We start from the raw sequence: 26,430 nt of genomic DNA, 5'->3' as shown, positions 1-26,430 counted from the left end.
TCCTTAATATCGTGATCTCCATCTTCCTCTCGTGCAATGTCATTATGCGCATCTTCCTCTTGGCTCATATTGTAATCTTCATCTTCTTCACTAGATTCATGGGGATCAATTGGATCCGGCATTGGTAGTGGCATCACCATATCCACATCTCTATCTTCAAAAATTTGCTTACTTCATGGTGCAACTTGGATCACCTACCACCATCTTGGATCGAAACGATCCGGATGAGAAACCACCTATATTGCATAAGGGTGCCAAATGTCCTCAATTATATATATGAAATTATGCTTAAGTACATGTATTAATGGATCTTTAAAAACAAAAGCTTCGATTAATTAAATCATTAGTATGCACCTGCTCACAGTGCTCGGGAAGAACAAAAGTATCACTTTCATTGGTCCAATGTTTGGTAGAGTCTATTGCAAAGAAACTACTACTATCTTTTTTCACTGTCGCATGGGGACCGTTGAAAATACTTCTAAACCAAGAATGAAAATACTAAATCATCTAAAATCAACTTCATAGATTTCGCGTATGGTTCCACAATAATCCAACTATGAGGAGAGAAGATTGGTATCTGAAGCACTTGCTCGGCTATCTTGTGTGAAGTTAGCCATGACTCCACAATCATACGTGACTCTCTTTGAATCGATGCGTTCCACATGGAAAATGTCATCCATATGACCATAATGCACTGTACTTTTTGTACTGTAAAAGAGCATCATTAAAACAATGAAGATGCATCTATTTTATAGCATATATTACCACAAATAATTACTTAATTATGTCAAGAGGTAAGAAACTTACATGCATCATACATCCAGATGATAACTCTCACTCGCGCTTGTTTATTGTCTCTCCATTGCATTCGGCTTTACGTAGAGCCAGTTGTAGCCAATCAAGTGACATATGAGTGGGGAGAAGAGCCAAATCCCATGGATATGGTTGTGATTGCCTGTACATTACTCTGAATCCCGTCCTTTAAACATTTATTCTTTCTGCTTTGGCCACTTCATATCTCTCAATCCACTTCTACATCTGAGGGCTATTGAGGATACAAAACTTATTGAATTTCTCCATTTGCTCTTCGCTCATCTTTCTTTCAATCCCTTTTCCTTGGGGAACCTTTCCAATGATGCGATCATCGTCCTTGTTATGCCAAGCTTGCGGCATATCGGGATCCGTGGATGCAAGAAACTCCGTGATATATACTAATGACTCTTGCACAAGCCATCCCTCTGCCATGCTTGCTTCTGATCTTGCTCTTTGTCTTACAGATCCCTTCAAATTTTTCATAAACCGCTCGAGAAAAAACATCCATTGACTATGAATGGTACCTGGAATAGACACCTCATCAACTATGTGCACAAGCAAGTGGACTTGAGTTGTCATAATGCTAGAGGGAAAGTGCTTCTCAAGCAAGCATACGGCTTCGATGGATTCCACCCTAGCCTTCTCGATGCTTGATATGGAGATCTCTTTTTGAGATATCCACCTATTTCACATGTCCATGTAAGATATTTTCATAATCAGTCTATAGATTAATCAGCTTAAATTGATGAAAATGCAATCAATGCGATTTGATAGTAAGCATACCTCACAATACCACTGATCTTGAATATAGCATTTCTAACATCTTCTTGTAAGCACCCTTTTATTGTAATTGGGAGGATGAACTATCCTCGAGGGGGTCACTATGTACAAACATTCTATATCACGTGCGTTCAAGGTTATTTGTAAAATCCCTTATTCGTATATTTTTTATTAATAAAATGTACCCTTTTTCTATACAAATCTGTAGTTTTTTTCTAAAATGATTTTAAATACTCCCTTATGTAAGTTAAATTCCATAAATTTTGAAAATTAAAAATATCCTTCTGTTGAACTCACGTGATAGGGTTACATAAGATGAGTGACCCCCCCAAGGAACTATCAAAGCAACAAAGAATTCATGTCAACAATATAACATAATCATAATTACGCTAATGCATCACGATCATCGATACACTAATTCTACATCTTAGAATACCTGTAAGACCTTGTGCCAATCATGGGACTTGAGCCCACTAAGCTTATTGTCCTTTGAAAATGATTTTCAAGCAACGCATGTACCCTATCGGTGTTTGAAAAGAGGTAATGTCTGCCTTGACTGCTGCCTCCTCCCTCATAGAGAGGATCCACGTTGCTTTTGGGAGGACAACTTTTCCCGAAGCATGCACTTGGGGCCACAAACGAGACATCCTATTCATAGCACGCAAGTCTTCTCACACTCCTCTCGAGTCTTTGGAACCAACCAAGTGTGCCCAAATAGTAGCACCCACATTCTTGAAGATATGCATGGGATCCATGAGATGATTTATTTGTAACTAATCCCAATAAGGAAGCTCCTGAAAGATCAATAGCCTCTTCATACCAGGAGGACGCTCCTCTCCATTCACCCTCCAAGCTTGAATCCAGTCACTTGCCTTCAAATATGATGGTGGTGAATCAAGCTGACCTCCACGTGCAAGATGGTCCAGCGGAAGGTATCGAGCATGACCTTCATAAACATTTTTCCTCATATGTTTAGAGTATCGTGCAAGTGATTTCAAACCCGGTCCACAAACAGGACAAGCATGGTACCCACTTGTAACAAGTCCTGCACGCGTGCATGAATGTGTTAGTATAAGACATGCATGTGAAAGAGAGTCATAAAAGAATAATCCTATATTATACTTGTAGAGACACAACCACATACCTACGCACTCTCCATATCCTGGGTAGTCATGCATGGTCCACATCAAGATACCGCTGACCAAAATATCATTGGTATGTCTAGGAGCTCTGGAAATATCAAAGACCCGCTCCTCTCCATAATATCTGTAACTCCTCTATCAAAGGTGCCATGTACACGTCCATATTTTTTGCCTTGTACTTCCCTGGCGCAAGTAGTGCAAGCATGAGGTGTCCCTTTTTTATTGTTAGCCATGGTGGGGTATTGTAATTCACCACAACTATGGGCCATGTTGACCAAGATGTCGAGCATAATCCAAAAGGATTCAGGCCATCCATGGTGAGCCCAAGATGTAAGTTGCATGGCTCCCTCGCAAAGTTCGGCCACTGATTGTCTATGTGCTTCCAAGTTGCACAATCTGTGGGAATCCTCAATGTGTCATCAGTGGACCGATGAGATGCATGCCATGTCATCAACTCCACTATGGATTTGCATCGGAACATGTGCTGTATTCTTGTAATGATGGGAAAGTGTCTCAAGACCTTTACCGATATCTGCTCACCCTACAAGTCATCTCTATATCATTGTTCCCCACACTTCGGACAACTAGCCAAATCTCCATGCTCACGACAAAAGAGAATACAATCATTATGGCAAGCATGGATGGTATCATAATCCATACCCACGATTGTTAGCATCTTTTTCGCTTCATCTCTTGATGCGGGCATGGTATTTGGTGTAGGCAACATCTTCTAGAGCAACCTATCACAATCCAAACATACATAGGCTTCGAATAATGATGATTCGGTACACTAATCCATACATGATGATTCTCAAAACAAACAATATCTAAATAATGAGTCAAATTAATGCAAGAGCTAACCTCATTAAGGCCGAGACACCTGTATCCGCCGACCACCCATACTTTACTTGTAGATTCAAGATTGAGAGACAAGCACATAGTTTAGACATCCTAGCACCCTCGTACAATTGTGTTGATTGCAACTCTGGCATTTTGATCTCAGACTCTGACATCACATGTACATGGGATGTAGTGCCCCTAAAAATAGAATCCATCATGTCGACCATACCCTCGTCATCATCCGGGAGACTATAGTCTTGCTCAAAGTGTGAAGGTATATGCATACCCTTGTCAGCCTCCTCATCCTGTTTTAAGATTTTGTGTAATTATAAGATCTTGTCTCAAGGTTTCATACCATAATGGTATCCAATATTAACCGTGAACTTAAATAGCTTTGACTTACCGATAATCCATCAACACGTGCAACACCAATAGTGGGTACTGGTTCAGGCTCCTCCCCATACATCCGCAAGTGGCACATGATAATACCACGTTGATGTCATACTTATCGCTTGCAATGAGTGCAATGATAATATAACCTCTCCGTAAGCCACTTTGTGCTCCTGGGCATTGGTGCATATGAGCTTCCACTCGTCCCTTCCATCTGCACTTATAAAATCACAACATAAGTTGCAAGGAAATATATTAACAGTTGTAAAATAGCATCTATGAGCTTCTTTTTTAACTTTAAACATAAAGTGTCTTGAAGCGTCGCTATATAGCGATGTTTTGACCTATTTGGTCGCTATATAACGACGATTTGCTCTATTCCATCGCTATATAGCGATGCTTTTAAATAAAAGCATCACGACACTTTCTTTAGCAATCTCTAATCTCTATTGTAAGCAAAGCAATCTGTCCTCCCATCTATTTTCGATGACCTCCTACTCTATTCTCCACTTCTCACCACTACTTACCCCTCTCCTAACACTTGTGCTCCCTCTCCACCCTTCTCCCTTTTTGCTTTCTTGAAAGGAAGTTTTTCAAGAAGGTGAGTCTCTTTGAACAATGTAGGTTTGTTTTTTGTGAGATTTTGTTTTGTGAGTGTTGAAGCATGTTTCTCCTTGTATTGCTAAGGCTATGTACTAGTTTTCATGCTTGATTTCAAAGGATTGAAGACAAAAAATGAGATTTTGTGAAAGAAAGAAGACTCACCTCTTCTAGTCTTTTTTGTATTTCTCTTCCTTCTCTTTCTCCTTGTCTCCTCAATCCAATCTCTTTGAGAAGTTGCTTCTTTAAACTCCTCCTTTTTCTAACTAGTTATTTGAAAAATGGTATGTTTCCACTCTTTTGTAGGGCCAGTCCACAAAACACCGAGCGGGACGTAATTTTCCAGGTAAGAAAGTTCTTCCTCTTTTTTCCATTCATTATTTTTGTTATTTGCATTGGCCTGCAGCTAGTGCCTTAAGCGCTAGCTATAGTGATGGGCATAGGAACCCTCTCTTCCCCTCTCTTCCCTCTTCTTTCCCTCTTCTCTCCTCTTCCGTCTCTTCTTTTTCCCCTCTTTCAATCTCTTTTCCCCTCTTCTTTCCCCTCTTCCAATCTCTTTTCCTTTTCCTCTTCTTCCTCTTTTCCTTCCTCTTTTCCCCCTCTTTCCCCTCTTTCATCATCTCATGCTCTTATGCTCATGCATAAGCATAAGCATAAGCATGAGCATATGTCTCTTTCTCTTATGCTCATGCATAAGCATAAGCATGAGCATATGTCTCCTTCTCTTATGCTTATGCTTATGCATAAGAGGAGACATATGCTCACGCATAAGCATAAGCATAAGCATAAGAGAAGGAGACATATGCTCATGCTTATGCTTATGCTTATGCATGAGCATATGTCTCTTTTTCTCTCTTTCCTTTCCCTCTTTCCTTTCCCTCTTCTTCTCTCTTTCCCCTCTTCCAATCTCTTTTCCTTTTCCTCTTCTTCCTCTTTTCCTCCCTCTTTTCCCCCCTCTTTCCCCTCTTTCATGCTCATGCTCTTATGCTCATGCATAAGCATAAGCATAAGCAGGAGCATATGTCTCTTTCTCTTATGCTCATGCATAAGCATAAGCATGAGCATATGTCTCCTTCTCTTATGCTTATGCTTATGCTTATGCGTAAGAGGAGCTGAGCATATGTCTCCTTCTCTTATGCTTATGCTTATGCTTATGCATAAGAGCTCCTCTTACGCATAAGCATAAGCATAAGCATAAGAGAAGGAGACATATGCTCATGCTTATGCTTATGCTTATGCATGAGCATATGTCTCTTTTTCTCTCTTTCCTTTCCCTCTTTCCTTTCCCCTCTTCCAATCTCTTTTCCAGCCAAACTCTTCTTCCTCTTTTCCTCTTCTTCCTCTTTTCCATCTTCTTTCTCTTCTTTCCCTCTTCTTCTCTCTTCTTTTTCTCTTTCCTTTTCCTCTTCTTCTCTCTTTCCCCTCTTCCAATCTCTTTTCCTTTCCCTCTTCTTCCTCTTTTCCTCTTCTTCCTCTTTTTCCTCTTCTTTCCCTCTTTCCTTTCCCTCTTCTTCTCTCTTTCCCCTCTTTCAATCTCTTTTCCTTCCCTCTTCTTCCTCTTTTCCTCTTCTTCTCTCTTTCCCCTCTTCCAATCTCTTTTCCTTTCCCTCTTCTTTCTCTTTTCCTCTTCTTCCTCTTTCCTTTCCCTCTTCTTCTCTCTTTCCCCTCTTCTAATCTCTTTTCCTTTCCCTCTTCTCCCTCTTTTCCTTTCCCTCTTTTTTCTCTTTTCCTTTGCCTATGCCTATGCCTATGCCTATGCTTATGTTTGTTTTTTGTTTTTTTTTTTCGTGTTTGTGTCTATGTTAGATATGGGATCACGTCGCATGTCCGATGAGTACGGACAACCTCGCAGGAGGAGACATCGTGATCTTTATGCTCCAAAGGACTTTGATTCCTCTCAGGCGACACCTGAGGGGACTACCCCTGGTCTGACTCCTCTCGGACGTAGCACTATGACTACCCCTGGTCCTTGACTCGTCTCGGACCTAGCACTACGACTATCCCTAGTCTGACTCCTCTCGGACGTAGCACTATGACTACCTCTCGAGGAACTCCTTTGCTAGCAACAAATGGCTTTGTCAGGAGCCCGACGAGTTTGTAGCGCAGATGACTGATGAGGAGGCAGCGAGATTCTTCTCTCTGCTATCTCAGAGGACCTCAGCAATTCCCTCTCCTACACCGACGGCTGGACCTACTACCCAACCGTCCCCTCGTGCCCCTCCGACCGAGGGGTCATCACCTGCACGTGGCTATCATAAGGGAAGGAAGAGTAGGAGGGGCCGCTTATGTTGTGCTGACTCGGGAGATGTAGACGAATCAGCACACTCACATCCGTACAGGTCTCCACTTGGTTTTGAGACATAGTATCAGTCAGGTCCCTTTTCCTCTCCTACTCCCACTGCTACTCCTCACTCCGGAAGTGCTCGCACAGCTTCCACTCCTTGTGACTCTGCCACTACCATCAGTCCTCCTTACTCAGTCGAGGACCTCTCCTATCAAATCACAGCTACCGAATAGATAATAGAAGATAGAAAGGGCAAAGCAGTGATGGCCACCATGAGACGGTTGATGAGCCATCACTTCAAGAGCGACATTGCTACCAATTGGCGGTATCAAGATGACCAAAAGAAGCAGGTGGTCATCGATGAATTAAAACAAAAATACCCTAACCTGCCAAATTGAGAGTTTAATGAGAATTATTTGCGAGAGTGCATGGGTTTCATCTTGAAGCATCGTAGATCAACCTTGCGTACTTCCATCGCATAGGGGATGGCTAAACCCAGCTGGGCAAACAAAGCTGATTGGAAGTTCTTCAAGAAGCAGAATAGGGACCATCCCGAAATGTTCGAGGATCAGAGGAGGGCTGCGAAGAGATGACTGGACAGTGTAGGTACTTCGTACTTTGGTGTAGGCAGACAATTGGCGTTCGAGGCAACCGTGGTAAGCCTACTTCTTCTCATTTAATGTATTGTTCTATTTTTTTTACTACATATTACATGCACTTTATATAACTCTAACTCTCATAAATTGGATCCATAGCAAGTTGCGATGGGTCATCTTCCTACAGATGCAGAGACGCGATGCACGTTTCGCATAGGAACAAAGCCATGGTTTATTGAGCAAGAGGCAATGGGAGCGACGGTCGATTGGGCTAAGGTGGATGCTCGCACGGTATAAGTCTACTCCTACTTGTAATCTCACTTTTTAAATTATTTTATTCTTTAAGTTCCAATCTAATTTTCAATTTATATGGTTCACTCTTAGGGTCAAAGCTTGAGCGTCCCATCATCGGAGGCGAGCGATCACCAGGGCCAGGGATCAGATGTACGTGACGAGGATCAGGGAGAAGACGCAGCTCACGAGGACCAAGGATCAAGCCAACAAGTCGAGGACGAGGACGAGGACGAGGATGACGAGGACGATTTGAATGAGTAGTAGTAGCAGTTTGCATATACTTTGCCATGTATGTCATTTTGTATATCTGCTCATTTGAGCCGCTCGTTTGAGCAATTTTGTATCACCCTTTTTGAAAGGGTAATTTTGTAACAAACAATGTTGTATATGTTCGACATGTATATGCTTTTGTTGCTCGATCATTTCATTTGAGCGATTTTGTATCACCCTTTTCGCAAGGAAAATTTTGTAATAAAAAACTTTTTTTTGTAATTACAAAAAAAAAACATTAATGAGGCAAAACAGGGCTTGCTATGGCCCTATTTAGCCCCACTAATGCTTTTTTTTTAGTTCTATTAATCATCGCTATATAGCGACGTTTACCAATGTTGCTATATAGTGACGTTTATCAGCATCGCTATATAGCGATGCTTTATAGCGACCGTTCTTTTTCATACTTTTAACGACTTTAATAACGATGTTTGCACCCATTTAAAAAAAATTTTAATGTAAAAAGCATCGGTATTTTTGTCGGAAAAGGGCCTATGCCTGGTAGTGTATGTAGAGCCAGTTGTAGCCAATCAAGTGACATGTGAGTGGGGAGAAGAGCCAGATCCTGTGGATATGGTTGCGATCGCCTGTACATTACTCTGAATCTCGTCCTTGCATTTATTCTTTCTGCTTTGGCCACTTCATATCTCTCAATCCACTTTGGAGTTGATGCTACAGTAAAAAGATCGTCCTGCTCCATGCTATCATCCCTACCTGAGGACTTATGGATATATAAATCCCGCACCATATCATCAAACACCTCCTCCTCCATGGCCTCATGACGTAATGGCAGAGGGGCTACTATCACCATCACTCCATGCATCCGTAATGGTCCCTCCTGAAGATTCCACCTCATATCACCGACGCTTTGCCTCGTCTGACGAGCATAGGGAAACATATGCAGGTGTGGCACTACATCATATATCAAACACATAAACACCCATAGGTATCTCAATCAACCTTAACTCTTTAACACTCCAGTATCTCCCCTATTGGTATCACTCTATCTCCCTCCACAAAAGTATCTACAGAATTAGACCCACACTCAAATGACACTTATATGATATCTACACTCTAGTCTCAGAAAAATACATATTCTGGTATCATATCTCTCTCATAAAAAAGATCTCTCAGCCACTGGCTCCTACGAAACTCCAATCCTGTAGCTATCTCATCTGTTATTTGTAGAATAAGAGTCCACCACTCCTCTGTGACTTCATTGTATATTATTTCATATTGCACATGTTGTGATACAAAAAATGCCTCCACCCTGTGGTTCATTTCGAACACCAGAAACATCTTCCTAGTTACACCAAGGTCATCAATCTTTCTTGTGGCTTGGAAAACTCTCTGGATGGGAAATGGCTCCAACCCTAGATTCTACTGCCCCTGTGATCACCACGAGTCCTTGTTACAAGTAGGAAGGTTACTACTTCAAATTAGCTGCGCTCCTTCACTTCAAACTAACTGATGGCAATCCACATAACCTCCCACAGTAGAGGTATCACCCCTTCCAAGTGCATGGCGAACTACTATCCACCTTTTAGTTGTGTGACAAATAAACTTCATAGTAGATTACCAACTATCACCTTGTTTCACCTTTGCATGCATATCTTTGAGTTCCTTTTCCTTCATTGCATTGATTTAGAAAAACTATGCCTTGAGAGCATCTTCTCAAGATTGTGCTCACTTATTAACTTGTTCGCACATTTCCATAACTTTCTCTGACACATTGCGGGTCTCTTCTATCCAAGCATCATGCTTCTTTCTCCATTCTACTGTCCATAGTTTTTTGCCACAAGCAAGGCCTCTCCCCTTCACAATGCCTGGTTCTTTTGCTTCTTAGAACCCCCTGAGCTTATGCATTGTTCTATCCTTACTCCCGAACTCTCATCCTCTTCACCCCGAACTTGCAGTTCTGATCTCGTCCCACTCCAGAAGCTCCCCCTGTGCTCATCAAACTCTCCACCCACCAAACTCCTCCTCATCTAGACCACCAGTAGCTTCCCTCTTGCTCTAGAGCTCTAGAGCTCATGACCTCCTTCCCTCCATGCTCCTACTGATGGTGCTCCCCTACTAGTGACAAAATAACCAACCCCAGTGCTGCAATAACATTGCCACCTGCTCTCCTAGCTCCATCTCCCAAAAACCACAACCCATGGCTACCGGTACCCCTCACGAGATTATGATAACGAATCTACCAAAGTCCTCCAACCTAATTCATTGCATTGCTCCCATAGAAGCTCTCTATCACCATACTTCCTTCCTTTTCCAAAAACTCTCCCCTGTCTCCACATGAAGTCGGCCCCTCCTTTGATCACAATTCTCCTCCTCACAGCTTCCTTGCCCAAAAACTGCAGTTGCAGTCCTCCCCCTGGCTCCTACTAGCCTCCCCTTCCTTTTCTACTTCCCCCCATTCTCCTTTCTAGATCTCATCAAAAGAGATACCATCGCCACCTTGCATGCAATCCAGAAACGTCAATCCCCTTAGCACGTAACACCTCGCCATCCAAAAGCTTGAGAAAAGTTTCATGTACTCAGGTTCACATGCATGGTATCCTTTCCAAATCCATTCGGCCACCTCAGCACAATAACATTTTACCACTCTCAAAAATTTCTCCCAATTCACACACTAAGCTTGAAATGCTTATTTCCAAACCTTAGACTTAATGCACACATGGTTCTAGATAGGCATTCAATCACTTGCATGCCTCTTCTAATCTCTTTATACCAAACCATCTCGACTCATGGGAAGTTCAAATGACTCAAGACAAAAGGAAAAACACTCATGACATTATAAACACTGGACACAGGATGGCAATGAAAAGCATGTCATCCCACACCCATTGCTCTGGAGTGTCTACTGCAACCATGCTGCTTTTCATCATCTCCTAGAAGTCCCTGTAGAAGTATCTACCATCTGTACATCTCAATAGAGTCTTGATGAGAGTATCCATAGCTCATTTCCTCCATCAACTAGCGATGTACATAGCTATGCACCAACTCATAAGCATGCAACAAGTAAAATACATATTTACATTTTTGTCCACATATCTCTAGCAACCCCTTTCTTCTGCTGTGACATTCATGTCTAGCAGTGAGCCAAAAAGAGATGAAAGATCCAAATTTTCCTCTTCTTCACCTTGCAGTGACTTCCACCTGTCCTGCCATAGCTCAACATCTTCATGATCCTCCTCTTTCAGTGCTACCATCAACCGTGCAAAGTTTTTCTTCAACCAGACACCATTGACTCTCTTCTAATATTTCTTACCATCTAAATCAGTCAATTGATAAGTTCGATTTTCAAATTTCTTCTCCACTCTGTATGGACCTTCCCACTTGGTCTGAAAAGTAGTATGAAAAGTGCTATTCAGTTTGCTATTATATTTGAGAACCAAATCTCCATCTTCAATTTCTTTTTTCTTGATTTTTGCATTTTTTGATTCTTGCCTCTGCATTTGCACTCTGGCATAATGCTCAAAAACCAAATTCCTATCTAACTGCATCATCTGTAGTTCCAATAATCTCTCCCTGTAACTGTCTACAGGCTCATATCCTTCTTCAACCAAAAATTTTTAAGCTGGTATTTCCACATCCAATGGCAGAATTGCTTCTTTCCCATATACCAAATGAAATGGAGAGAATTGAGTGCTATGCTTCACTGCTACCCTCTATGCCCACAAAACTTGATTCATCTCCAAATCCTAGTTCTTTGTGTGGTTTCCCATCATCTTAGCCATCATCAATTAAAATTTTCCATTAAAATTCTCGTTCAACCCATTGCACTAAGGGTAGTATGGGGTGATGTACTTATGATTTATATTTAGCTTATATCACAAGTAATCTATCACTTCTCCTCTTAATCCAAGACCACTATCTGAAAGTAACTCCAGGGGAATTCCAAATCTGCAGCATATGTATTCATATATGAAATCAGCAACCCTTTTGCTATCCACTCTTTTTACTGCCTTCACCTCTGCCCATTTTGATAAATACTCCATTGTAGTCAGCATATAACATTTCCCTCAGGTAGTTCTGGGTAGACGACCAACTGCATCTATTCCCCACCTTTCAGAAATATCATAAACTAGCATAACATTTATCGGCTCCATTTTAAGAATTCTTTTTCCCATTCTCTGACATTCATGGCAAGATCTGCACCAGTGCTGCACATCCTTCTGTATTGAAGGCCACACATAACCTTCCATAAGTATTTTCTGTAGTGTAATCTTAAAAGCATAGTGTCCTCCACAAGCTCCTTCATGACTGGATGATAGTATATAATATATTTCTTCTCTCCAGGGTTCTCTCCTCAAAATCTGATCAGCCCCTCTCATGTAAAGCTCATCATCAATCATTATATACTGTCTGCTCTTCCGTATGAAGTGTATTTCTAACTCTTTTTAAGTTCCTGACGTAGATGTCTAGTAAGTAAGAAATCCACTATTTGAGCCAAGAATTCTCTCCCTTTGTGCAGTGGATCTTCAAGCCTTGCTATCACTGGGATCTTGATCACTCATCTCCTGAGCCAATTCATGTGCCATTTGATTATCCTCCCTTTACACGTGCTGGATATTCCATGCTATAAATTGTTGAAGCAGCCTTTTTACTTTCGCTAGATACCCTCTCAACCTTGGGCTTCTTGCTTGCCAACTTCCCAAGATCTGCTTTACAACAAGTAGAGAATCTCCCTTGATCATTATCTTCTGAATCTTCAGCTTAAGTGCAGTCAGTAACCCCTCATATAATGCTGCATACTCTACCTCATTATTGCTTCCAGATGAACTCCCTCCTTCTGAATCAGCTTGCTCTCTGAATCAGTTATCACATAGCCTCCATTAGCTTGATGTAAACTCTTCCTGTATGAACCATCAAAATGCAAGATAGATGCTCTTGGAATGATAGCATGCTCTTCCTTATCTATCTTCTCCTCCACTTCCTTCACCAAAATGGGACCCTCTTTATATGTTAACAGATCTACCAATGTGGCTCTGGAAGTGCACTCTCCACCAAAAATGAGAAAGTATATTCTTGTAGCTCAACCAACCACTTCATCATGCTTTGAGAAACTGTTGAAGTATTGAAAAGCTGAGGCAATAAAGAGTAGTAAGTCAAAACCACAAATGGTTTTGAGATAAGATATGCCCTGAATTTCCTGCAAGCATACACCAAGCTTGATAGAATCAGCTTTGCCTCTATATATCTCCTCTCTGCTAAATTTGTCTTAACTCTACTAGCATAATAAGGGTAAGTCAAAACATTGACTGCGTTCGAGCGAGCCCAAAGTTCGAGCGATGCTTATGAGGAACTTTGTCTAAACCTGTAGGAGCAATAAATTTTTACTAAAAATGGTTGAATCTACATGACACTATTACAGATTGTTTTTAATTATCTTTTGTATGATTCTTGGCAACTTACAAAGATTAAACTTACTATTGGATAACTCATAAATACATGCAAGTCAGCAATCATTAAATGAATACCAAAGGGAAAATTCTTGGCAACATACAAAGAGAAAACCTATTATTTGATAAATAATAAATACATGCAAGTTAGCAATCATTCAATAGATACAAAAGGGAAAATGCTTTTTCCAAGAATCATGAGTTTCATTATCTCATATCAAAGATGAGAAGGAAATCTACAAGATGAGCTTTAGAAGAGATGAAGATGTAGCATGTTTCCTTGATCAAAGGAAGGGCTTATGCCTTTCACTCTCTCACAATGGATTGAGCATGATTGGATTTTCAATGTTACAACTTCTATCACTCTATTGAATTTTGTTGTACAATCATTGTGCTCACACATTTTTGTTGAGAGAGAAGAAGAGCCGATAGACACACTAAAAGAGAGCCAAAAGACTGATTCATATTGATCACAAGTAAAATATATATAGGTGAGACCTAGTCCAAGTTAGAGCAAGCTATATTTAGCCTAACAGCCCCACTCTAACAAAGGTCTCTAGCTACGGATGAAAAAACCCCTGGGGAGCACAAGGAAAAAACCTGAGCTCCTATATACAAGTATACAAGTTGATCATACTAGAGTTAAAGCGATGCATTTGTACAATTATTTACAAATATGTATTGATGATCATAAATTGCCAGCAATGCAGATGTGCATTTATATACAAATGTTAAAAGTCAACCATAGGAGTGTTAATCTTGGAAAAGAGAGGATGCAAGAACTCCAAGTTTTGGTCGTAGCATTGTGAAGCATGCCTGACTAAGTCCTTTAGTGAGAATGTCCACAAGCATCTGAGAAGTGGGGCAATGTTCCATCATTATCATCCCTTTCTTCACTTCATGTCTGACATAATGATAATGAATAACAATATGCTTGGATTTGTTATGTTGAACATAGTCTTTAGCCAGTCTAATGGCACTTTGATTATCACATTTGAGAGGAGTACTCGATGAGGGAGTATGTCCAATATCTGTAAGAAATTGGCACAACCAAACCAATTCTGCTAGAGAGGCCACTACATACTCAGATTCTGTGGTAGAAACGACAATACAATACTGCTTCTTACTTGCCCAAGAGACCAAGCAACCATTGATAAAGAAGCAATTACCGGCTTGTAGACTGCATAGAGAAGTGAGAGCTTGCCCAGTTTGCATATGTATATCCCAAAAGATCAAGAGACATCACAGAAGATGATTCTGTATGACGTCGATAAACTAATCCAAAGTCAAAAGTTCCATGCTCCATGCTATCATCCCTACCTGAGGACTTATGGATATATAAATCCCGCACCATATCATCAAACACCTCCTCCTCCATGGCCTCATGACGTAATGGCAGAGGGGCTACTATCCCCATCACTCCATGCATCCGTAATGGTCCCTCCTGAAGGTCATCAGTCTTTCTTGTGGCTTTGAAGACTCTCTGGATGGGAAATGGCTCCAATCTACTGCCCCTGTGATCACCACGAGTCCTTGTTACAAGCAAGAACGTTACTACTTCAAATTAGCTGCTCTCCTTCACTTCAAACTAACTGATGGCAATCCACATAACCTCCCACAGTAGAGGTATCACCCCTTCCAAGTGCATGGTGAACTACTATCCAGCTTTTAGTTGTGTGATAAATAAACTTCATAGTAGATTACCAACTATCACCTTGTTTCACCTTTGCATGCATATCTTTGAGTTCCTTTTCCTTCATTGCATTGATTTATAAAAACTATGCCTTGAGAGCATCTTCTCAAGATTGTGCTCACTTATTAATTTGTTCGCACATTTCCATAACTTTCTCTGACACATTGCGGGTCTCCTCTATCGAAGCATCACGCTTCTTTCTCCATTCTACTGTCCATAGTTTTCTGCCACAAGCAAGGCCTCTCCCCTTCACAATCCCTGGTTCTTTTGCTTCTTAGAACCCCCTGAGCTTATGCATTGTTCTATCCTTACTCCCCAACTCTCATCCTCTTCACCCTGAACTTGTAGTTCTGATCTCGTCCCACTCCACAGAAGCTCCCCGTGTGCTCATCAAACTCTCCACCCACCAAACTCCTCCTCATCCAGACCACCAGTAGCTTCCCTCTTGCTCTAGAGCTCCAGAGCTCATGACCTCCTTCCCTCCATGCTCCTACTGATGGTGCTCCCCTAGTGACAAAATAACCAACCCCAGTGCTGCAATAACATTGCCACCTGCTCTCCTAGCTCCATCTCCCAAAAACCACAACCCATGGCTACCTGTACCCCTCAGGAGATTATGATAACGAATCGACCAAAGTCCTCCAACCTAATTCATTGCATTGCTCCCATAGAAGCTCTCTATCACCATACTTCCTTCCTTTTCCAAAAACTCTCCCCTGTCTCCACATGAAGTCGGCCCCTCCTTTGATCACAATTCTCCTCCTCACAGCTTCCTTGCCCAAAAACTGCAGTTGCAGTCCTCCCCCTGGCTCCTGCTAGCCTCCCCTTCCTTTTCTACTTCCCCCCGTTCTCCTTTCTAGATCTCATCAGAAGAGATACCATCGCCACCTTGCATGCAATCCAGAAACGTCAATCCCCTTAGCACATAACACCTTGCCATCCAAAAGCTTGAGAAAAGTTTCATGTAATCAGGTTCACATGCATGGTATCCTTTCCAAATCCATTCGGCCACCTCAGCACAATAACATTTTACCACTCTCAAAAATTTCTCCCAATTCACACACTAAGCTTGAAATGCTTATTTCCAAACCTTAGACTTAACGCACACATGGTTCTAGATAGGCATTCAATCACTTGCATGCCTCTTCTAATCTCTTTATACCAAACCATCTTGACTCATGGGAAGTTCAAATGACTCAAGACAAAAGGAAAAACACTCATGACATTATAAACACTGGACACAGGATGGCAATGAAAAGCATGTCATCCCACACCCATTGCTCTGGAGTGTCTACTGCAACCATGCTGCTTTTCATCATCTCCTAGAAGTCCCTGTAGAAGTATCTACCATCTGTACATCTCCATGGAGTCTCGATGAGAGTATCCATAGCTCATTTCCTCCATCAACTAGCGATGTACATAGCTATGCACCAACTCATCAGCATGCAACAAGTAAAATACATATTTACATTTTTGTCCACATATCTCTAGCAACCCCTTTCTTCTGCTGTGACATTCATGTCTAGCAGTGAGCCAAAAAGAGATGAAAGATCCAAATTTTCTTCTTCTTCACCTTGCAGTGACTTCCACCTGTCCTGCCACAGCTCTCAACATCTTCATGATCCTCCTCTTTCAGTGCTACCATCAACCGTGCAAAGTTTTTCTTCAACCGGACACCATTGACTCTCTTCTAATATTTCTTACCATCTAAATCAGTCAATTGATAAGTTCGATTTTCAAATTTCTTCTCCACTCTGTATGGACCTTCCCACTTGGTCTGAAAAGTAGTATGAAAAGTACTATTCAGTTTGCTATTATATTTGAGAACCAAATCTCCATCTTCAATTTCTTTTTTCTTGATTTTTGCATTTTTTGATTCTTGCCTCTGCATTTGCACTCTGGCATAATGCTCAAAAACCAAATTCCTGTCTAACTGCATCATCTGCAGTGCCAATAATCTCTCCCTGTAACTGTCTACAGGCTCATATCCTTCTTCAACCAAAAATTTTTAAGCTGGTATTTCCACATCCAATGGCAGAATTGCTTCTTTCCCATATACCAAATGAAATGGAGAGAATTGAGTGCTATGCTTCACCACTACCCTCTATGCCCACAAAACTTGATTCATCTCCAAATCCTAGTTCTTTGTGTGGTTTTCCATCATCTTAGCCATCATCAATTAAAATTTTCCATTAAAATTCTCGTTCAACCCATTGCACTAAGGGTAGTATGGGGTGATGTACTTATGATTTATATTTAGCTTATATCACAAGTAATCTATCACTTCTCCTCTTAATCCAAGAGACCACTATCTGAAAGTAACTCCAGGGGAATTCCAAATCTGCAGCATATGTATTCATATATGAAATCAGCAACCCTTTTGCTATCCACTCTTTTTACTGCCTTCACCTCTGCCCATTTTGATAAATACTCCATTGTAGTCAGCATATAACATTTCCCTCAGGTAGTTCTGGGTAGACCACCAACTGCATCTATTCCCCACCTTTCAGAAATATCATAAACTAGCATAACATTTATCAGCTCCATTTTAAGAATTCTTTTTCCCATTCTCTGACATTCATGGCAAGATCTGCACCAGTGCTACACATCCTTCTGTATTGAAGGCCACACATAACCTTCCATAAGTATTTTCTGTAGTGTAATCTTAAAAGCATAGTGTCCTCCACAAGCTCCTTCATGACTGGATGATAGTATATAATATATTTCTTCTCTCCAGGGTTCTCTCCTCAAAATCTGATCAGCCCCTCTCATGTAAAGCTCATCATCAATCATTATATACTGTCTGCTCTTCCGTATGAAGTGTATTTCTAACTCTTTTTAAGTTCCTGACGTAGATGTCCAGTAAGTAAGAAATCCACTATCTGAGCCAAGAATTCTCTCCCTTTGTGCAGTGGATCTTCAAGCCTTGCTATCACTGGGATCTTGATCACTCATCTCCTGAGCCAATTCATGTGCCATTTGATTATCCTCCCTTTACACGTGCTGGATATTCCATGCTATAAATTGTTGAAGCAGCCTTTTTACTTTCGCTAGATACCCTCTCAACCTTGGGCTTCTTGCTTGCCAACTTCCCAAGATCTGCTTTACAACAAGTAGAGAATCTCCCTTGATCATTATCTTCTGAATCTTCAGCTTAAGTGCAGTCAGTAACCCCTCATATAATGCTGCATACTCTACCTCATTATTGCTTCCAGATGAACTCCCTCCTTCTGAATCAGCTTGCTCTCTGAATCAGTTATCACATAGCCTCCATTAGCTTGATGTAAACTCTTCCTGTATGAACCATCAAAATGCAAGATAGACGCTCTTGGAATGATAGCATGCTCTTCTTATCTATCTTCTCCTCCACTTCCTTCACCAAAATGGGACCCTCTTTATATGTTAACAGATCTACCAATGTGGCTCTGGAAGTGCACTCTCTACCAAAAATGAGAAAGTATATTCTTGTAGCTCAACCAACCACTTCATCATGCTTCGAGAAACTGTTGAAGTATTGAAAAGCTTAGGCAATAAAGAGTAGTAAGTCAAAACCACAAATGGTTTTGAGATAAGATATGCCCTGAACTTCCTGCGAGCATACACCAAGCTTGATAGAATCAGCTTTGCCTCTATATATCTCCTCTCTGCTAAATTTGTCTTAACTCTGCTAGCATAATAAGGGTAAGTCAAAACATTGACTGCGTTCGAGCGAGCCCAAAGTTCGAGCGATGCTTATGAGGGACTTTGTCTAAACCTGTAGGAGCAATAAATTTTTACTAAAAATGGTTGAATCTACATGACACTATTACAGATTGTTTTTAATTATCTTTTGTATGATTCTTGGCAACTTACAAAGATTAAACTTACTATTGGATAACTCATAAATACATGCAAGTCAGCAATCATTAAATGAATACCAAAGGGAAAATTCTTGGCAACATACAAAGAGAAAACCTATTATTTGATAAATAATAAATACATGCAAGTTAGCAATCATTCAATAGATACAAAAGGGAAAATGCTTTTTCCAAGAATCATGAGTTTCATTATCTCATATCAAAGATGAGAAGGAAATCTACAAGATGAGCTTTAGAAGAGATGAAGATGTAGCATGTTTCCTTGATCAAAGGAAGGGCTTATGCCTTTCACTCTCTCACAATGGATTGAGCATGATTGGATTTTCAATGTTACAACTTCTATCACTCTATTGAATTTTGTTGTACAATCATTGTGCTCACACATTTTTGTTGAGAGAGAAGAAGAGACGATAGACACACCAAAAGAGAGCCAAAAGACTGATTCATATTGATCACAAGTTACATATATATAGGTGAGACCTAGTTCAAGTTAGAGCAAGCTATATATAGCCTAACAGCCCCACTCTAACAAAGGTCTCTAGCTACGGATGAAAAAACCCCTGGGGAGCACAAGGAAAAAACCCGAGCTCCTATATACAAGTATACAAGTTGATCATACTAGAGTTAAAGCGATGCATTTGTACAATTATTTACAAATATGTATTGATGATCATAAATTGCCAGCAATGCAGATGTGCATCTATATACAAATGTTAAAAGTCAACCATAGGAGTGTTAATCTTGGAAAAGAGAGGATGCAAGAACTCCAAGTTCTGGTCGTAGCATTGTGAAGCATGCTCGACTAAGTCCTTTAGTGAGAATGTCCACAAGCATCTGAGAAGTGGGGCAATGTTCCATCATTATCATCCCTTTCTTCACTTCATGTCTGACATAATGATAATGAACAACAATATGCTTGGATTTGTCATGTTGAACATAGTCTTTAGCCAGTCTAATGGCACTTTGATTATCACATTTGAGAGGAGTACTCGATGAGGGAGGATGTCCAATATCTGTAAGAAATTGGCACAACCAAACCAATTCTGCTAGAGAGGCCACTACATACTCAGATTCTGTGGTAGAAACGACAATACAACACTGCTTCTTACTTGCCCAAGAGACCAAGCAACCATTGATAAAGAAGCAATTACCGGCTTGTAGACTGCATAGAGAAGTGAGAGCTTGCCCAGTTTGCATATGTATATCCCAAAAGATCAAGAGACATCACAGAAGATGATTCTGTATGACGTCGATAAACTAATCCAAAGTCGAAAGTTCCTTTCAAATACTTTATAACATGTTTTGTTGCATAACAATGTTGCATTGAGGGAGCAGCTAGATATTGACTTAGAAAATTTGCTGTAAAAAGAATATATGGTCGAGTGTTCAACCCAACAAACTATAGGCAATCAACAAGATTGGCATAGAGTTGATGTGAATCCACAACATCATGAGTCAATCGAGTATTTTTTATAGATCTCACAAGACAAGGAGTGGTCATAGAGTGAGCATTCATCAATGAGCATTCATCAATCCAAACTTTGAAACTACATCTTGAATGAATTTTGTTTATCGAAGTAAATTTATCGAGTGAAGTGAAATCTTTAGCATGTTTGAGGGTGCCCTCTAGCACGATAGCCTTCAGCATAGGCAAGGTAGCGATGGCAGCCATTGCCCACGATTTGTCATGATCATTCTCCCACAAAAATTTTGGCCTCCTCTCGTTCATCTATGCAATTACTTCACCACATTGCCACGTGACCACAAATGCTGAAATTTGCAAATCGATCTCAAGATACAGCCCGATACAAAGGAGAAGAGTTGTAGCATCAGGCACAAGCACAAGGCAACTTCAAACACCGACCATGGATTTCTCATGTAGCCAACTTGTCATCGCCGGGCATAAGGGTTTTGCTCCACAAGTTGTCACCATTAACTGACATGTGGCATGATTAGAATGGACCATGGTTCAATTTGTTTAGCCTTAGTTAAGTCAATCTAGTTATAGAGGATTGCCACATGGCACACATGCCCATCTTGGCACGTGTCAATATGCTACATCAACAAGCCAGCCACCTAATCACACAATCCCTTAATAAGCATAGAATGGAATTCTGCATATGAATCCATGTGGGCCACATTATCAAAGGCCTCCTCTTCTTCATAAAACTTTGACAAGCCGTAACTTCCAATCCAGGAAGAATTGTGCAAGCTCCAAAAATGAAAAATGATCGCCTTTTTGAGCTCTACGCACCTGTCAAGTCAGAATCATTGTTAGCAATTAGATATTTCCATTGAAGCAAAATGAATCTCATGGTAAGACCTTTGTGACAAATGTTAAAGCAACGCATGAATGCAAAAAAGCATGACAAAAGCACAAGTGCATGAGATGACCATAACACAAAGCATAGCATCCACACATAAAACGTTAAGGCACAAAGCGTCATGCATCAAGCTACAAACCTGACCACCTGAGAGTGGCTATGTAAGCACCCAGGGGAGGATTTGATCTTATAAAAGCCACACTTGACCACCTTACTAAGGGGAGGTGATGGAATGTAAACTCACATCTGACCACCTTGCAATAGCCAATGGATCATGGCACCAAGGGGAGGTGTTGAGATATGGTGCCATGAGCACTATTAGAGGCAAGACGATTGGATGGTTGCTTTTTCTCGCAGTCTAGCAAACTTACATTGTTTTTAATGACATATTAGTAACATTGTCTTGAATTGCTGAAAACATATAAATTATCTGAGATGGCTTATCTCTTTTACATGGACAGTAATCATGGTGGATAGACAAGATAGGGTAGGACAACATCAATCACAAAACAAGGCTCATGGACGAGGGCAGTGTTGCAAAACTGTAGGATTTCGTTACAATGCTAGGGCGTGAGAAGTGGATGTGCAACTTTTGCAACCAAGTCTTTATAGGATCTACCTTGAGGATAAGAAAACATCTTCTTGGCAATGAAATAAAACAAATAAATAGATGTGAGGGACCAAGTGTCAAATCTACTGCTGCCATCCTACCCTCATCCTACAAGGCATTAATGCAAAAAGTAGAGTACCCCCTACACAAAGATGTAAATGAGTGAAAGTTTAATATGTGCAACTATTATAATGTAATTTGGCATTTATTAATTGGACCATGGGAATTGTGAATCAATCAATTGCTAGTTCCATACGTATTATATTTGATGATATGTGAGCTAAGTTCAGATATTTAAGATTGTTTGAAATGTGAACAAATGCTTTTAAATCTTTCAAATAGTTGTGTCATATGGTTGAAAAGTAGTTGGTGTGAGTGAAATAATTGTCACGGAGATGTAGTGCAGATAGATGCTTACTCAAGATTGAGTAGGACATGGGAAAAGGCAATTTACCATCCCGCGCCTATGTTCATAGGTAAATGACCACATCTAAAACTATCCAATTATGTTAGGAGAGGGTAAGATGATTGGATGGTTGCTTTATCTCGAGGTCTAGCACACTTACAAAGTGTTGGCATAATAAGACTGAGTGAACTGATTGTTTTCAAGCAAGATGTATTCTAAAATAAATTTGATCAAGGCAGGACAAAAAAATTTGAAACATTTTGAGAAAGAAAATTTGTGCTTCTGAAACCTTTGCACGTTATTGACCCATTGGTATGTGCATATAGATGTGAACATGGCTCCAAAGAAACGAGGACAAAACCCTGCAAAAGCACATGATTATGTTACGCTCAAGGATTACAGTCACGTTTGAAAACAACATGATCACGTAGTTTACCAAGAAAAACCACTAGAAAACCGAATAAATGTACCGTCGGTACACAAGATACTACCAATAGTAGTACTCACATTACCGGCGGTAATATACACCACCGTGATAATTAATATTACCGCCAGTAATGTGAGTACTACCGCCAGTAGTATCTTGTGTACCGATAGTGCTGTGGGTTCCAGATTCCCAGTTTCCCGCATGCCTGAGGCTATATATTAGTGGAAATGGCGATAGAGGCTCGTCATCCGATCCTGTTGTGGTTCATATCCCGATAAACCTTTTGGTAAGTTGGGAAAGAAAGTCATGAACCACGATTTGGATTTGAATAGTTGTAAGGCTAAGTGGATTACAGTGAGTCAGCATTCATTATACCTTTGGGTGTGGTTTGCTCCTCCGATTCCTTGTGTCTTAGGAAAATTGTAGACCAAGAGCACGAGGGTTAGTGGATGCCAGTGTTTGTTGTGTGTTCTTGAGGGTGGTCTATACTCCAACTCCTTGCGTTTTGGGGCACTTGCGGACCATGATCATGAGTGCCAATGAATGCGATTGTTAGTGAGCAGTCTTGACTCGTAAGCTAAGGGCCTTAGGTATGGAGAGAAGGGGGAGACGAGATGGCAATGACTTGAGCAAAAATAGGCCACATGTTGTGACTATGAATGCACAATAAAAAATGCTTGAAATTAGAAATGCTCGTCCACAATCTTCAAGACAAGTTGTGACTAGGCAAACTGGCATTGTATAGGCTTCTAGGTTGTAATGCCAATTGTTGATTCTTGATTCTTCCTTGTCGCCATCACATAGGCTTCTTGGTTGTAATGCCAATTTTTTGCTCTTGACCAAGTTCAATTGATCAAGAGCATGGCAACTGGCATACCACTCTGTCTCATATGCAATAGAATCCTATGTGACGACGTGAGGAAGAAGCATGTGCAAAGTTTGATTTCTTGGCTTTGGTAACACTTTTCTTTAATGACTTTAAAGATAATTTTTAATTGTGTGTGTGTGTGTGTGTGTGTGTGTGTGTGTGTGTGTGTGTGTGAGAGAGAGAGAGAGAGAGAGAGAGACATGACTTTAGGATTGCATGTGATGGAGGCATGTAACTTAAGCTTGTGGTTTAAGGTTGGATAAGAATTGTCTTGTTGTGCATTGTAGTTATCTTGTGTTTAGGGTTTGGGCTTTGATTCTTTTGTGTTGCCATCACATAGGCTTCTGGGTGGTAATGCCAGTTGTTGTGCTCTTGACCAAGTTCAATTGATCAAGAGCATGGCAACTGGCATACCGCTCTATCTCATATGCAATAGAATCCTATGCGAGGATGTGCGAAAGAAGCATGTGCAAAGTTTAATGAAAGTGCATATAATTATATTTCAATGGCAAATAGAAAATTCTTGTAAAGTTTACTTTATATAGTTTATAATGATTAAAGAAAAAAAGTTTAATTTACATAGGATTGCATAGTGTTTTACATTCCAAATTCCAATTGATGCAACCATAGCCTTCCTTAAATTATTTATTATGAAATAGCCATAGCCTTCCTTGATGCAATTAATTATTTGTTTTCAATTAACCATAGCCTTCCTTAAATTATTTATTATGAAATAATATATTGACACTATTCCAATTGATGACTTTAGGATTGCATGTGATGGGATTTTTTGATTGCATAGTGCAAAATAATTATGAACATTGGATGCATATAAATTAATCACTAAGCATTTAAATATATGAATCCCACTAGATCATATAGTACACCATCATAGAACTTCAAAGAGATTGTATACTGTTGGAGCATCAATGGAAACATGGTGTGAACACAAGATGAAGAAAAAGCATGTTTATTCATATGAGAGATGGCCAATATATAGGCACTGTTTACACTCCATGTATGACATCATATGGGAGCTCAGTAGAGCATCTAGATCCACAATCATCTCCATGAATCCAATCACACCTACTAGAACCTTCTACAACCAAACCTGGTCACACTAACCACCATGTGGTGACACACAAACCTTGTACCAAAACATATCTCCATAAAAGAATCACTAGCTAGTATAGCTAGTATATCACCATTGAGGCACATAATGTCTTCCTTGATCTTCATATCTATGCTCATCAAATCACTACTCAAGTGAAGCACATAACCTTTCACCATTACATGCATTTTAGGCAAAGCCAAGGCAAAGAACCTATGAAGAGTATCCATCATAAGATATATTGCATAGACCATCAAGTCATCTCCATAAATGCAAAGTACAATGACACCCATGAGTTCCATAACTGAGTTCTATTTCTCAAGAAGAGTCAATATACTGAAAACTTCTAGTCAAGGTCAAAGGCTCTCATGTTGGTAATCCCAAAGTTTCTTCACTGGGGTCTTCTTTGCTTGGTATTTGGCTCTCCTCTTTGTCTTTGTTGTCTTCACATAGTCTTCATTGGAGGATCCACAAAGTAAACACCTCAAGTGAAAGTATAGCAATCTGAAACTAAGTGGTAACTGATAGTTTAACTGAGTGTAGTCAACTAAAAGTCAAACTTTGACTCTCTCTTCCAAAAGACAACCAAGAGCATGAGAAGAAACTTGCAGCTCACCTTTCACCATAAAAATCTAAAAGCATCATTTGGAAGCCTAAACCAAGGACTATCAACACCAAGGAGCAAAGGTGCATCCCTTACACATGTCGCCCAACATTGGAGGTAGAAACTTGACTGGTTTTTCAATCACCACAACTCGAAATCAAGACCAATGGCCACCAAACTTCATGGAGAGCTTAGCAATAAGGTCGTCCACAGCTCCTCGTGAAAGCATTTTGCAAAAGGTTGAGGTAGAGAGTAGAGCCCGAGCTTCATTTCAGCTTCTAGAGCTTGCCATGGCGAAATGGCAGCTTCTTTTCCACATCCCATCGATCAGTAGAGTCACCCTAAGTTGAAGATAATGGGGCTAAAAGATCTAGGCAAACTACTAAGTGAAATGGAAGATCAAGCTGTTGCAAACTCAAGCTTGAAGTGGGTAAGCATGGTAAGCTTGAGGAAGATGAAGAAGAACTCTACCACATGGTACTCAAGGAGGGCTCAAGGAGGATGAACTAAGCTCTGATACCTCATGAGTTGTCATAGGTGCTCCAACATTGTATGGAGTGCTCAAAACATTACGAAGATAAAGAATCTTTGTGACAAATTTCATCTCAAAAGTAGCAATGAGATATTCCCATATTGCATGAGAAGAAGGAAGGGCAAATACATCCAACATAAGAGAATCATGTAGAGCAGATAGAATATATCGATGAGCTACTTTATCACAAGAATGCCAATCGGCAGAGTCAAATTTCCATTGCTCAGAGAGAGGGCCCTTGGTCACAAGAGCATGATTCGCAGTTGCATCAATAGGTTAGGATGGACAAATGAGATCACCAAGAACAATATCATATTGAGTCATTCAAGATTATCATCAATCAACTTGCTACTGCCGGTGCACCTGTTCCATGAAATCAATTGGTAACCTATCTTCTTGACATAGTACAGGATCCATTATATGATAATATTGTTACCATCCTTTCTAACAAAAATGAGATTGATTTTAATCAAACATGTATTTCTTTGATTGAGTATGCCCAATGATGGGAGCATCGTAAAGACCCTCATGAAACGGTCATGATAACAACGGATGATGTAGATTTAGAGACAGCTTGTGTTGCT

Source organism: Dipteris shenzhenensis, chromosome 12, assembly GCF_047967505.1.
Source record: "Dipteris shenzhenensis isolate YYH24624 ecotype China chromosome 12, Dip_SZ_1.0, whole genome shotgun sequence".
Classification (NCBI taxonomy): domain Eukaryota; kingdom Viridiplantae; phylum Streptophyta; class Polypodiopsida; order Gleicheniales; family Dipteridaceae; genus Dipteris; species Dipteris shenzhenensis.
The sequence above is the reverse complement of the archived record's forward strand: the minus strand, read 5'-3'. Positions refer to the sequence as shown.